Genomic DNA, 12002 nt, shown 5'->3' on the forward strand with positions numbered 1-12002 from the left:
TGCAACTTCCCCAGCTAGTGGGCCAAGGTCAGCCCGAGTCAAGCTAGCCAATCCTCCACGATTGAGCTGACCACCAGAGGTTACTGCCCAATTAAATGGCAACAAGACTGGAAAGTCCCCCCAAACTCCTCCTCCCTTTGTGTAAAAGCATAAAAGGTGTCTGCTTAAGGAAGTCAGGGCCTCTGGGTGTACTCCGCTGCGTTGGTTGTCGACAGAGGTCCAGGCTCGAGCTTGCAAATAAAGACCCTCTTGAACTTTCATCGGAATTGGCTCTTGGTGTTCTCTCGGATTGAACTTTCGGCCACTACACCATTATTACTGAAGGCAAGTGATGTGATGCTGGTGGGGTACCGATGGAATCAGCACAGTCGCTTTTAGTTAAATGGATCCCAAATATTTACAGATCCATCAGAACCACCTATGGCAAATGTAGTGTGGATATTGTGAAAGGAAATAGCATTGACTGGGTAAATCTGTTCAATATTGTTTTCTTTTAGTCTGTGACATTTGAAGGCATACTTCTTCTGTACCTCAGGACGTAGATCCAAGTACTCAACTGCCACTCGGTCTTCAATGGAGCTTAATACATAACCCTGTCTGTTTGGAAAAGCTCGAATGCTGCAAGTCTGGTACTTCAGGCTGGACTCTCTGCACTACTGCACATAACCCATCTTCCATGAGTCCCACACCAACACCCTGTGGCCCGTTGTTCGCACAATCAGCGGGCCTCCAGACACCGAGAGGGTGTACACTTTTTCAGGCTGAGAGAAGGTCCCAGCATTACAAGGAGTTCTGGGATCCCACAATTTAATGGTTTGATCCCAACTTCCAGTAACCATCACAAGCACATTCCAGTAACCATCACATTCACATTCCAGTAACCATCACATTCTGGACAGTATTCAACACATCTGATAGGAGCATCATGAGTTCCTACAAGATTTTCTTGATGAGTGTTCCAATCATGCATTTTCAATTGATGATCAAATAATCCTCCACTTCAAGCATGCATTGAACGCGCAGTCCAGGACCCCGTGGGTATGCTGGTACTTGAGCCACATGGAGTGGCCGGCACATCATAGAGGCGCACGGACGTGTCCCAGGAGACCAGCAGGAAATGGGCGATGTTGGGGCTGAACTTAACCGAGGAGATGCCATCTTCGGGTGGCTGGTTCAGCTTGAACTGGTTGGAACCAGTCATCTTGGGCTCCACTCAAGAAGCAATGACTCAGCCGCCCACCACTGCTGCTGCCCCTCTTTTCTTCCCTCAGAGCCCTCTCAGGTCCTCCTTGTGCTTTTTGGCAAAGCGCATGTTCCTCAGGAACTTGCGGTCCACCCACTTTAGAGACTTGTGTCTTTGTAATCGGGGTTTCTTGATGCCATTTTGGTGCTATTTTCAGGACTGGTTGTGTGTGGTGTAGTTTTTGGACTTGGCCATCAAATCCACACTGTAACCTACTGTTCCTGAAGCACCTGGGTCTGGAGGAGAAAGAGAGGCCATGGTGCAGCATGGAAAAAAGGGTCGACGATCCAGCTATTTAAAAAAAATTTTTTTGGGGGTGGTGGAGGGTAGAGATAAGGTTTCACTATGTTGCCTAGGCTGCTCTCAAACTTCTGTCCTCTAGCAATCCTCCCAGCTTGGCCTCCCAAAGTGCTAGGATTGTAGGTGTGAGCCACCATGCCCGGCCCATGTTGTCTTTTACTTGCAGTCATTTTATTAAGTGTGCAGTGTTATCACATTGTGACTGATTTACATTTCTCTGATAAGCAATGATGTGAAGTGCCTTTTCATATGTATGTTGTGTACTGGCCATTTACCATTTGAATATCTTCTTTTGTAAAATGTCTGTACAAGTTATTTTTCCCCACTTTAAAAAATTGAGTTGTATGACTTTGTTTATTGATTTGTAAAAGTTCTTTATATGTTCTGAAAGTGCTAAAAGTGTATTTGACAGATATATTTATCGTGAATATTTTTCACCTTTAATTTACTTAATGACATCTTTTGATGAGTAGAAGTTTGACATTTCGATGAAACCCGATTTAATAATTTTTCTCTTATTTTTAGTCCTTTTTGTTTCTTGACTAAAAAATCTTCGCTCACTTCAAAGTCAAAAATATATTTTCTTCAAGAAAAGCTTACACTTTAAGCCTTCATATTTGGATCTATGAGCTACTTTGGATTAATTATTTATTTTCTGTGCACATATCTTGTTGCTCTAGCATGATATATTAAAAAGGACTCTCTTTTCCTCCTTAAATGGTGTTGGCACCTTTGCCAGAATTTGAGTGGTTGTATATATGTTGATCTAATTCTCAGTTCTCTATTTGTGTATTCTTCTGCAAATACCACACTATCTCAATTACATTAACTTTGCAATAAACCTTGAAATCTGGTAATATATTTCCTCCAACTTTCTGGTTTCTCTTCAAGATTGTCTTTGCCATTCTAGCTACTTTTCCTTTTTAAAAAAAATTTATGGGGCAACCCCTTCAGGTTCCCTCCCTCTGTGAGAGCTTTTCTGTCCTCTCAATAAATCCTGCTTTTTCACTTAAAAAAAAATTAGAATTGCCTTATCAATTTCCATAAAGAACATACTTGAAGTATTATTCTTGTTTTTAGTAAGCATTTAATTTTAGAATTCTTTTAGATTTATAGAAAATTTGCAAAGCTATTACAGGATTTTGCATATACTCCTCACCAAGTTTCTCCTTCTGTATTTTTTTATATTTGAAAATGTTCAGGGATTAAAGATTTTATTGATGCATATTAATTGTACATATTCATGGGGTATATGTGATATTTTAATACATGTATGCAATATGCAATGATCAAATCAAGATATTTAGGATATTCATCACTTTAAACATTTATCATTTCTTTGTACTGTTAGCTTTATAAAATAATTTGGGGAGCGTTCCATCTTTCCCAATTGCCTGGAATACTTTCAATAGGATTGGTATTAGTTTCTCCTTGTGTGTTTTGTAGAATTCCGCTGGAAATCCATCTGGTCAAGAGCTTTTTTTTGTAGGTAGTTTTATTATTATTTAAAAAAATTTTTATTTTAAAGATGTAGGGTACAATTCAGGGTTAGGTATAAAAATGCCATTGTACAGGTAAAGGGCTGGCCTCACTTTGGTCCCCACTTCACCTGGTTTGAGATCAGGTACCCTTATTAATGAAGTGTTCCCCTGCCCCTGTAGTTTCCCACTACTGCCAATCCCTTTCTTGTAGTATTATAATTGCTCAGGATCTGCTTATGAGTGAGGACATGTGGTACTCAGTTCTTTGTTTCTGTGATGGATCACTCATTACATACTCTAGATCCACCTAAGTTGTTGTGAAGTTCCTAATTTTGTCCTTGTTTATGGCTGTGTAGTATTCCATCATGTATGTGTACCACATTTTAAAAATTCATTCTACTTTCAATGGGCAGCACAGTTGGTTCCTTGTTTTTACTATTGTGAATAGTGTTGCAATAAACATGTGTGCACAGGTATCTTTTTTATAGAATGATTTGAGTTCTTCCCGGTATATTACCAGAAGTGGGATTGCTGAGTTGTATGGGAGGTTGATTTTTAGATCTTTTAAGAATCACCACATTGTTTTCCACAGAGGTTGTACTAGTTTACACTCCCACCAACAATGTAAAAGTGTTTCCTTTTCTCCACATCCTCTCCAGCATCTGTTGTTTTTTTGAGTTATCGATAATGACCATCCTGACTGGAGCTAGGTGGTATCTCAGTGTGGTTTTAATCTGCATTTCTTTGATGATTAGTGAGGCTGAGCATTTTTTCATGTATCTGTTGGTTGCTTGTATATTTTCTTTTGAGAAGTATCTATTCATATCTTTTGCCCACTTTTAAATTGGGCTGTTTGTATTTTTCTTTTTGGCATGTTAGTGTCCTTGTATGTCCTAGATGGTAGGCCTTTGTTAGATATATAGTTGGCAAATATTTTTTCTCAGTCTGTGGGCTGTCTCCCTGCTCTCTTGATTGTTTCTTTGGCCTTGCAGAAGATTGTCAGTTTGATGAGGTCCCACTTGTCTATCTTATCTCTTATGGCATGGGCACTTGGGGTTTTGATCAGGAATTGGTTGCCAGCTCCAATGTCCATAAGGATGTCTCCTGCATTGTCTAAGGTTCTTATAGTTTGAGGTTTTACATTTAGGTCTTTGATCCATTTAGAGTTGATTTTTATATATGGTGAAAAGTAGGGGTCCTGTTTCAATCTTCTGCATGTGGTCAACCAGTTTCCCCAGCATAATTTACTGAATATCTTCTCCTCTCCCTAGTGGTTGTTGGTGGAGGTTTTGCTGAAAATGAGTTGGTTGAGAAATTGAGGTTTTGCTTCCAAAATCTCTGTTCTGTTCCATTGGTCTATATTTCTGTTCTTGTACCAGTACCAGGCTGTTTTGATTATTTTAAAGTTTAAAGTCTGAAAGTGTGATACCTAATGCCTTGTTTCTTTTGCTGGGGATTGTTTTGGATAATCATGGTCATCAATGAATGGTCATCTACATATGAATTTCTGTATTGTTGTTTCCAGGTCTGAGAAGAATGACACTGATAATTTAATGGGTGTTGTATTAAATCTGTAGATTACTTTGGGCAGGATAGACATCTTAACTATGTTGATTCTTCCAGTCCTTGAACATGGAATATTTTTCCATTTGTTTGTGTCATCTTTGATTTTTTGAGCAATGTCTTGTAGTTTTTGTTGTTAAGGTCTTTTCCTTCTCTCGTTAAGAAGATGCCAAGGTATTTCTTTCTTTTTTTCTGTGTGTGGCTATTGTGAATGAGATTGTGCTGTTTATTTGGTCCTCTGCCTATTTGTTGTTGGTGTATAAGAATGAGAATGCCTTTTGCACATTGATTTTGTACCTTGAGACTTTGCCAAAGTCCTTTATTAGTGCAAGAAATTTTTTGGGAGATTCTCCTTGGTTTTTGAGGTATAGAGTCATATCTTCAGCAAAGAGGGATAGCTTGACTTCCTCTTTTCCTATTTGGATGCCCCTGATGTCCTCCTTTTGTCTGATTGCTCTAGCTAGGACTTCCAACAATATGTTGAATAAGAGGGGTGAAAGTGGGCAGCCTTGTCTTATTCCAGTTTTTAGGAGAAATGCTTCTAATTTATGACCATTTAGCAATATGTCTGCTGTGGGTTTCTCTTAGTTGGCGCTTACTGTTTTGAGGTATGTTCCTTCTATGCCTAGATGTTCAAGGGATTAAATCAAGAAGGAATGCTGGATTTTATAGAAAGCTTTCTCTGCATCTAGGGATAAAATCATGTGATTCCTATTTTTACATCTGTTGATATTTAGTTACATCGATGGTCTTGCAGATATTGAACCAGCCCTGCATCCCAGGGATAGAACCTACTTGGTCATGATGGATGATTTTTGAGATGTGTTGTTGGATCTGATTTGCTAGAATCTTGTTGAGTATTTTTGCATCTATATTCATCAGGGATATTGGCCTGTAGCTTTCTTTCTTTGTTGGATCTTTACCCGGTTTGTGTATTAGTGTGATGTTAGCTTCATGAAATGATTTGGGGAGAGTTCCATCTTTCTCAATTGCTTGGAATACTTTCAATAGAATTTGTATCAGCTCCTTCTTGTATATTTCATAGAACTCCACTGGAAAGCCATCTGGTCCAAGGCTTTTTTTTGTGGGTAATTTTCTAAAGATGGAGTCAATTTACTGGGTTGTTATTGGTCTATTTAATGTATCAAGTTAGCTGGGCTTGGTAGCTCAGCTTGTAATCCCACGCCTTTGGGAGGCTGAGTTGAGTGGATAGCCTGAGCCTGCGGGTTCGAGACCTACCTGGGCAGCAAGACCTCATCTCTACAATAAATCAAAAAATCAGACGGGCATGGTAGCACATGCCTGTAATTCTGGCTACTTGGAAGGCTGAGGCGGAAGGATCGCCGGAGCCCAGCAGGTCGAGGCTGCGGTGGCCGGGAGCGGCCACTGCACTCCAGTCTGGGCGACAGAGTGAGACTCCAACTTAAAAAAAAAAAAAAGGTATCAAGTTCTTGTTTCAACCTTGAGAGTTTGTGTGATGTCAGAAGTTTCTCCATTTCATTTAGGTTTTCAAGTTTGTTTCCATACAGGTGTGCATAGTAATCTCTGATAATTTTTTGTATTGCTTCAGGATTTGTTTTGATTTGATCTTTTGCATTTCTATTTGCTATTCTAATTGATCCTCCTCAGTGGTAGTCTCATGTCTCTCTCTTACTGTCCTTAGGATTTTCCTTTTATACCTACTTTGTACAAGTGGATTACTATGTGTCTAGCTAGGAGATGGTATTCTCATTTGATGTCTTACAGGGGTTCTCTGAATCTTTTGTGTTTGAATGGTCACATCAAATGATGAGATGAGGGAGGCTTTCTTGGATAATTTCATGGAATATTTGTTCCAGGGTGGTCTCTGTTTCTCTATCTGCCTCAGGAATGCCAATTAATCTTATATTCGGCCTCTTGATATAATCGCACATCTCTTGGAGGCTTTGTTCTGTCTTTTTAAACTTCTTTTCTATGTTTTTAACAGTTTATGCTAGTTCCATAGTTTTGTCCTCAAGTTCTGAGATTCTTTCTTCTGCTTTCCATGCTTGTCAGTTTGCTAATTATTTCATTTACTGTATTATTTATTGCTGTCATCTCAGTTATCAGCTCCTTCATTCTTTCCTCTTGTCTCTCCTAGTTTCTGTTCATTCTGTCTATTAATATCTTGATCTCTGGGTTTGTGCTTTGGGACCAGTTGTTCTGGGGGCTCTTCTTTGTTTGAGATCCAAAGTCTGTATTCTCAGGTGCTGTCTTCCCAGGGGCCTTCTGTATGAGACCTGTGTTCTTCCTTTGATTCTTCTTCGTTTGTGATGGTTTTCCTCCCCCTATTCTCCTCTTCTTTAATTCCATTGCTCAGTGATGGGAGGATAGCTTTCACTTCTGCTTGCTCAATCCCCTATCCTTCCTTATGTAGATCCTCCAGATTTGTTCAATTTTGAAACCAGACTGGGGATGGGAGTTGTGCTTTGTGCAGTTTTGAGATTTGATTAAGGTGTGTGATGGGGGGAGTTGTAGTTCAGAAGCTGTCTGCTGGTCACAGTATCCACTGACAGGTGTGTGGGCCTCCTGGAACTCACTTCCCACTGCCCACTGCCCACTTCCATATGGTGGGGGCATATGCATGCCCCCTGTGAGCAAAATGAGATAAGTAAAAGGGGAGAAAAGAAAAAGGAAGTGAGACTAAAGGAAAATGAAGACAGAGGAGAGGGAGAGGGAAAACAGACAGTCAAACCAACTAATGAATAAACAAACAAACAAAAATACAAGAAAAAACCAAAAACATACAAACAAACAAACAAATATGTAAACAAAAAAAACCTGATGATGCACTCACCCTCAAAATTACTCATACGAAACAAAAACTTAAAAAGACCAAAACCCCCACAAAACCAAAACAAGCATTAAAATATGAAAAAAAAGAAAGCCGGGTTCGGTGGCTCAGCCTGTAATCCTGCGCCTTTGGGAGGCTGAGGTGAGTGGATTGCCTGAGCCTGCGGGTTCGAGACCCGCCTGGGCAACTTGGTGAGACCTCATCTCTACAGTAAATCAAAAATTAGTAGCGCATTCCTGTAATTCCAGCTACTTGGAAGGCTGAGGTGGAAGGATGGCCGGAGCCCAGCAGATCGAGGTTGCGGTGGCCGGGAGTGGCCACTGCACTCTAGTCTGGGCGACAGAGTGAGACTCCAACTTGAAAAAGAAAAAAAGAGAAAAGAAAAAAAAAGAGCTCCCTCTGTGGCTGTTTTTGGAACTTCAGGTTCCTTTCCCAAGCACCATTGCCACCACTTCTGGAGGCCGCTGTGGTAGGGCACGGGCTCTAGACTCCAGCCCCTACCCTCCACTCGGGGCAGGTAGATTGGGTAGCTCTTAGCCCCACGGATTGCTGTGGGAGGACGGTGAGTCAGATCCCAACTTACCCAACTCAACCGCTGCTGCTGCTGCTGTTGTCAAGTCCCCTGCTCAGATCTGATGTGTCGGTGCCTGGTCCAGCATGGGGGTTGGGCATCTATTTCTCTGTGTCTGCTCCTGAAGTTTCCTTTCTGGATCAGCAATGGTTGATTTCAGAGGGGTGCGGAAATTGACTCTGGATCCCAGGTTGGAGGCTGAACAGAGCTGGGGTGGAGAGTGGGGCGGGGGGACAAGGCAAGTCTCTGCCTGGCTCCAGGCTGGGGGCCTCAGCTCCAGATTTCCTCATCCTCTCCGTGGTTCCCTCTTCCAGTGACTGGCCCACTGCTGTGGGTGGTGGCATGGGCCAGGTGCCATGTGCTGAGAGCAGCTGACCTCTGCTGCCTCCTCTCAAGAGACTCCCAAGAGTGGCTGACGAGCCTGCACACTGGAGGCTCCGATCTCGGGGTAGTGGTAGGTTGTAGCTACCTCCAGAGAGGAGCCTTAGGGCTTGATCCTGAGTCTCACCTCAGACGGACTTTCACTCACCCAGCAGCACTCACCCAATCATGAGGCTGTTTTTATGGGCACACTCCCTTGCCGAAACTTTCACACTCCCACTGATTCTGTCACTATCTTGCCTCCAAATCGGTAGTTCTCTTATGACAGAGTCAATTTCCTGTGTTTTTGTTGGTCGATTTAGGATCTCAATTTCTTCTTATTTCAACCTTGGAAGGTTGTGTAATGTCAGAAAGTCCTCCATTTCATTTATATTATCGAGTTTGGTTCCATACAGGTGTGCATAGTAATCTCTGATAATTGTATTTCTTTGGGGTTAGCTGTGACTTGTTCTTTTGCATTTCTGATTGTGTTTATTTGGGCTTTTTCTCTCTTTTTCTTGGTAATTCTGGTTGGGGGTCCATCAATCTTGTTTATCCTTTCAAAGAATCAGCTTTTTGTTTCATTGATTTTTTTCTATGATATTTTTATCTTCTATGTCCCCTATTTGGTTTTTACTTTGATGATCTGGATTCTTCTGCTAAAGTTAGTGTTTTGGTGGTCTTGCCCTTCCAGTTCCCTTAGATAATTTTCTAGGCTGTCAACTTATTCTCTTTCTATTTTCTTCATTTATATTCATAGAGATATACATTCCCCTCTCAGTACTGCTTTCATTATATCCCAGAGGTTTTGGCGAGATGGTTCTTCATTTTCATTTGTTTCTAGGAATCTTTTAATTTCTGTTTTGATTTCTATGTTGACCCAAGAGTTGTTTGCATCATGCTGTTTAGTGTTCATGTCTTTGTGGGTTTTGGGGAAATTTTGTTGGTGGTGATATTTATTTTTACTTCACTGTGGTCTGAGAAGGTGCATGGCAGTATTTCAATTTTGTGACATTTGTTTATGCTTGATTTACGACTGAGGATGTGGTTGATCTTGGAGTAAGTTCCATGTGGTGATGAGTAGAATGTATATTCTGTGGTGTGTTCTGTAGGTATCTACTAAGTTCATTTGGTCAAGTGTGAAGTTGAGGTTCTAGATCTCTTTGTTGGTTTTTTTGCCTCAATGATCTATCTAGGGTTGTTGTGAGATATTTAAGTCTCTGCTATGGCAATGTTAGAGTCGATATCCTTTTTTAGTTTACTTAACAGCTGCTTTATAAAAGCACCTGTGTTGTGTGCTTATATGTTTAGGATGGATATTTCTTGTTGATGAATTGAAACTTTTACCATTATGTAGTGCCCTTCTGTATCTTTTTAAATTTTTGATAGCTTAAAGGTTGTTTTGTCTGATATTAAGATTGCAACTCCTGCCTTCTTCTGTGATCTGTTTGCATGGAAATTTGTTTTCCATCTTCTAACTTTGAGTCTGTGGTCATCCTTTGTAGTGAAATGAGTTTCCTGGAGACAGCAAGTTACTGGGTCATGTATTTTTATCTGGGTTTCTATTCTATGTCTTTTCAGTCATGCACTTAGTCCATTCACATTCAATCTGATTATTGAAATATGAGTTTGTCCCTGTTAAAATGCTCTTATAAGACTATTTTGTTTTTATTTAGCTTTTGTGTTCATATATGTGTGTTTTCATTTTTATGGATATGCTGTGTTTTCTGCTGCTTTTGTTTGCTGCTTTTGTTTTTGTTTGTGATCTTGTGAAGTATATGTCTTTCTTTTGTTTCTTTTTTCCTCTGTGCACCGCATCTTTTTAAGGATTTTCTATGGACTTGGTCCTGAAGCAGTATATTCTCTTAGGGATTGGATGCCTGGGAAGGTTTTTAAATCTCCCTCACTGATGAAGCTTAGTCTGCCTGGGTAGGAAATTCTTGGTTAAAACAATTTATCTCTGAGAGCATTAAAGATTAGAGTCCAATTCCTTCTGGTCTGTAGTGTTTCTGCAGATAAGTATGCAGAAATTCTAATTGGTCTCCACTGGTAGGTAGTCTGACCTTTTTCCTTTGCTGCATTTAGGATTTTTTTCTTTTATACCTACTCTGTGCAGGCAAATTACTATGTGTCTGGCAGTTGGTTTTCTCATAAGATGTCTTGTGGGGGTTCTTTGAATCTTGTGTGCTTGTATAGTCATCTCTCTGGCCTGATGATGAAAGTTTTTTTGAACAACCTCCTGAAATGTTTGTTCCAGGGTATTTTCTGTTTCTCTTTCTATTTCAGGTATTCTGATCAGACATAGGTTCACACATCTCTTGAGGAGTTTCGTCTTCCTTCTTAAGTTTTGTTTTCTATATTTTTAATAGATTGGGTTAATTCCATATTTTGGTCTTCCAGCTCTGAGATTTTTCCTTCTGCTTGGTCAATTCTGCTTCCCATGCTTGCCAATTTGTCATTTATTTGTTAGATGGAGTTCTTCATTTCTGTTATTCCTAAGTATGCTTTCTTGAGTTTGTCCAGCTCTGTTGCAATTTCATTTAGTTTTAGCCCTTGCATTTCTTGATTTTTATTCATTCTATCCACCAATTTTCTGATCTCCATAAGTACCTTCTGGGTACCATAGTTCTCAAAGATAGCCATTGTTTGTGCCCCAGTAGCTGTTCTTTCTAGAACTGATTCTCAGCTGGAGCTATGATTATTAGCAGGTCTTCATTGGCTTTTCTTCATTTGTAGTAGTTCTTCTATCTTTTTCTTTGATTCTATTGCTCAGTGGAAAATGGAGAAGAAGTCACTTCTGATGTCTGCTCTACCTTTTGCCCTTCTTTGAGTCAGGACTCTGGGTTTGTTCAATTATGAAGTAGGGCTGGGAGTGGGGCTTTGTGCTGTCTCTTTACAATTTGAGCACTTACTAGGGGATGAGGGGGGCTGCAAGTATTCAGAACTTATTGGCAGGTCATAAACTTTGCTGTCTGGTGAATGGGCCAGCTGGGACTCACTTTTCATCTCTGCACAATATGACCTTACAGTGGATATGCTTGCATAGCCTCTGAGTCCAAGACAGTGTATAAAAAAGAAAAGAAAGAGGAGAAGGAGGAAAAAAAGAGAAATGTGGAGAAAGGAAAAGTAGAAATAAAACAGAAAAAGAAAGAGAAAAGAATGAGAACAAAGAAAGAGAAATAGAAAATGGAAAGACAAGAAAACCAATCAACAAACAAAGCAACCAAATGAGATAATCAATCAAACAAACAAACCAATACCATCACCAGCTTCCTTCTTAGTCAGTTCCGCTGTTTGCATCTATCACCCAGCAGGTGGAAGGTGGATAATCTGGGGTTCTGCATATGTTGTTACCCGCTAGGGCTTGTGCACTGGGGACAATGTTCTCTGAAGTCGCACAGAGCAACCCCAGTGCAAAGCAGAGAGCAGCCCCTGGTCTCAAGATGCAGTTCTGCTTTTCCTCAGTGGCTGCCTTGGAGCTTTTCTCTATCCAGGTGTTAGTGAGTCTGCTCAGTTTCCCTGCTGGGAGCTATTGCTTCCTTCCCAGTAGTTACCAGTCTCCAGATCTCAGGACCTGGTGGCAAGGCTCTGGAGTCCTGTCCAGGCTCGGGGTGGGCTCTTCCTACTACTTCCTTGGGAGTCTGCCTCAGGCTCCCTTGCTGCATTCCCTTC

The 12002-nt window shown here is 40.7% G+C and overlaps 1 pseudogene; it reads right to left on the minus strand.

Moving 5' to 3' along the window:
• Positions 1-295: 295 nt before the first annotated feature.
• LOC103266029 lies at positions 296-1201 on the minus strand (annotated as a pseudogene).
• Between the last annotated feature and the right edge of the window lie 10801 nt (positions 1202-12002).

The sequence above is a fragment of the Carlito syrichta genome, unplaced genomic scaffold (assembly GCF_000164805.1).
Source record: "Carlito syrichta isolate Samal-C Ts95f unplaced genomic scaffold, Tarsius_syrichta-2.0.1 Scaffold306985, whole genome shotgun sequence".
Taxonomy (NCBI): Eukaryota; Metazoa; Chordata; class Mammalia; order Primates; family Tarsiidae; genus Carlito; species Carlito syrichta.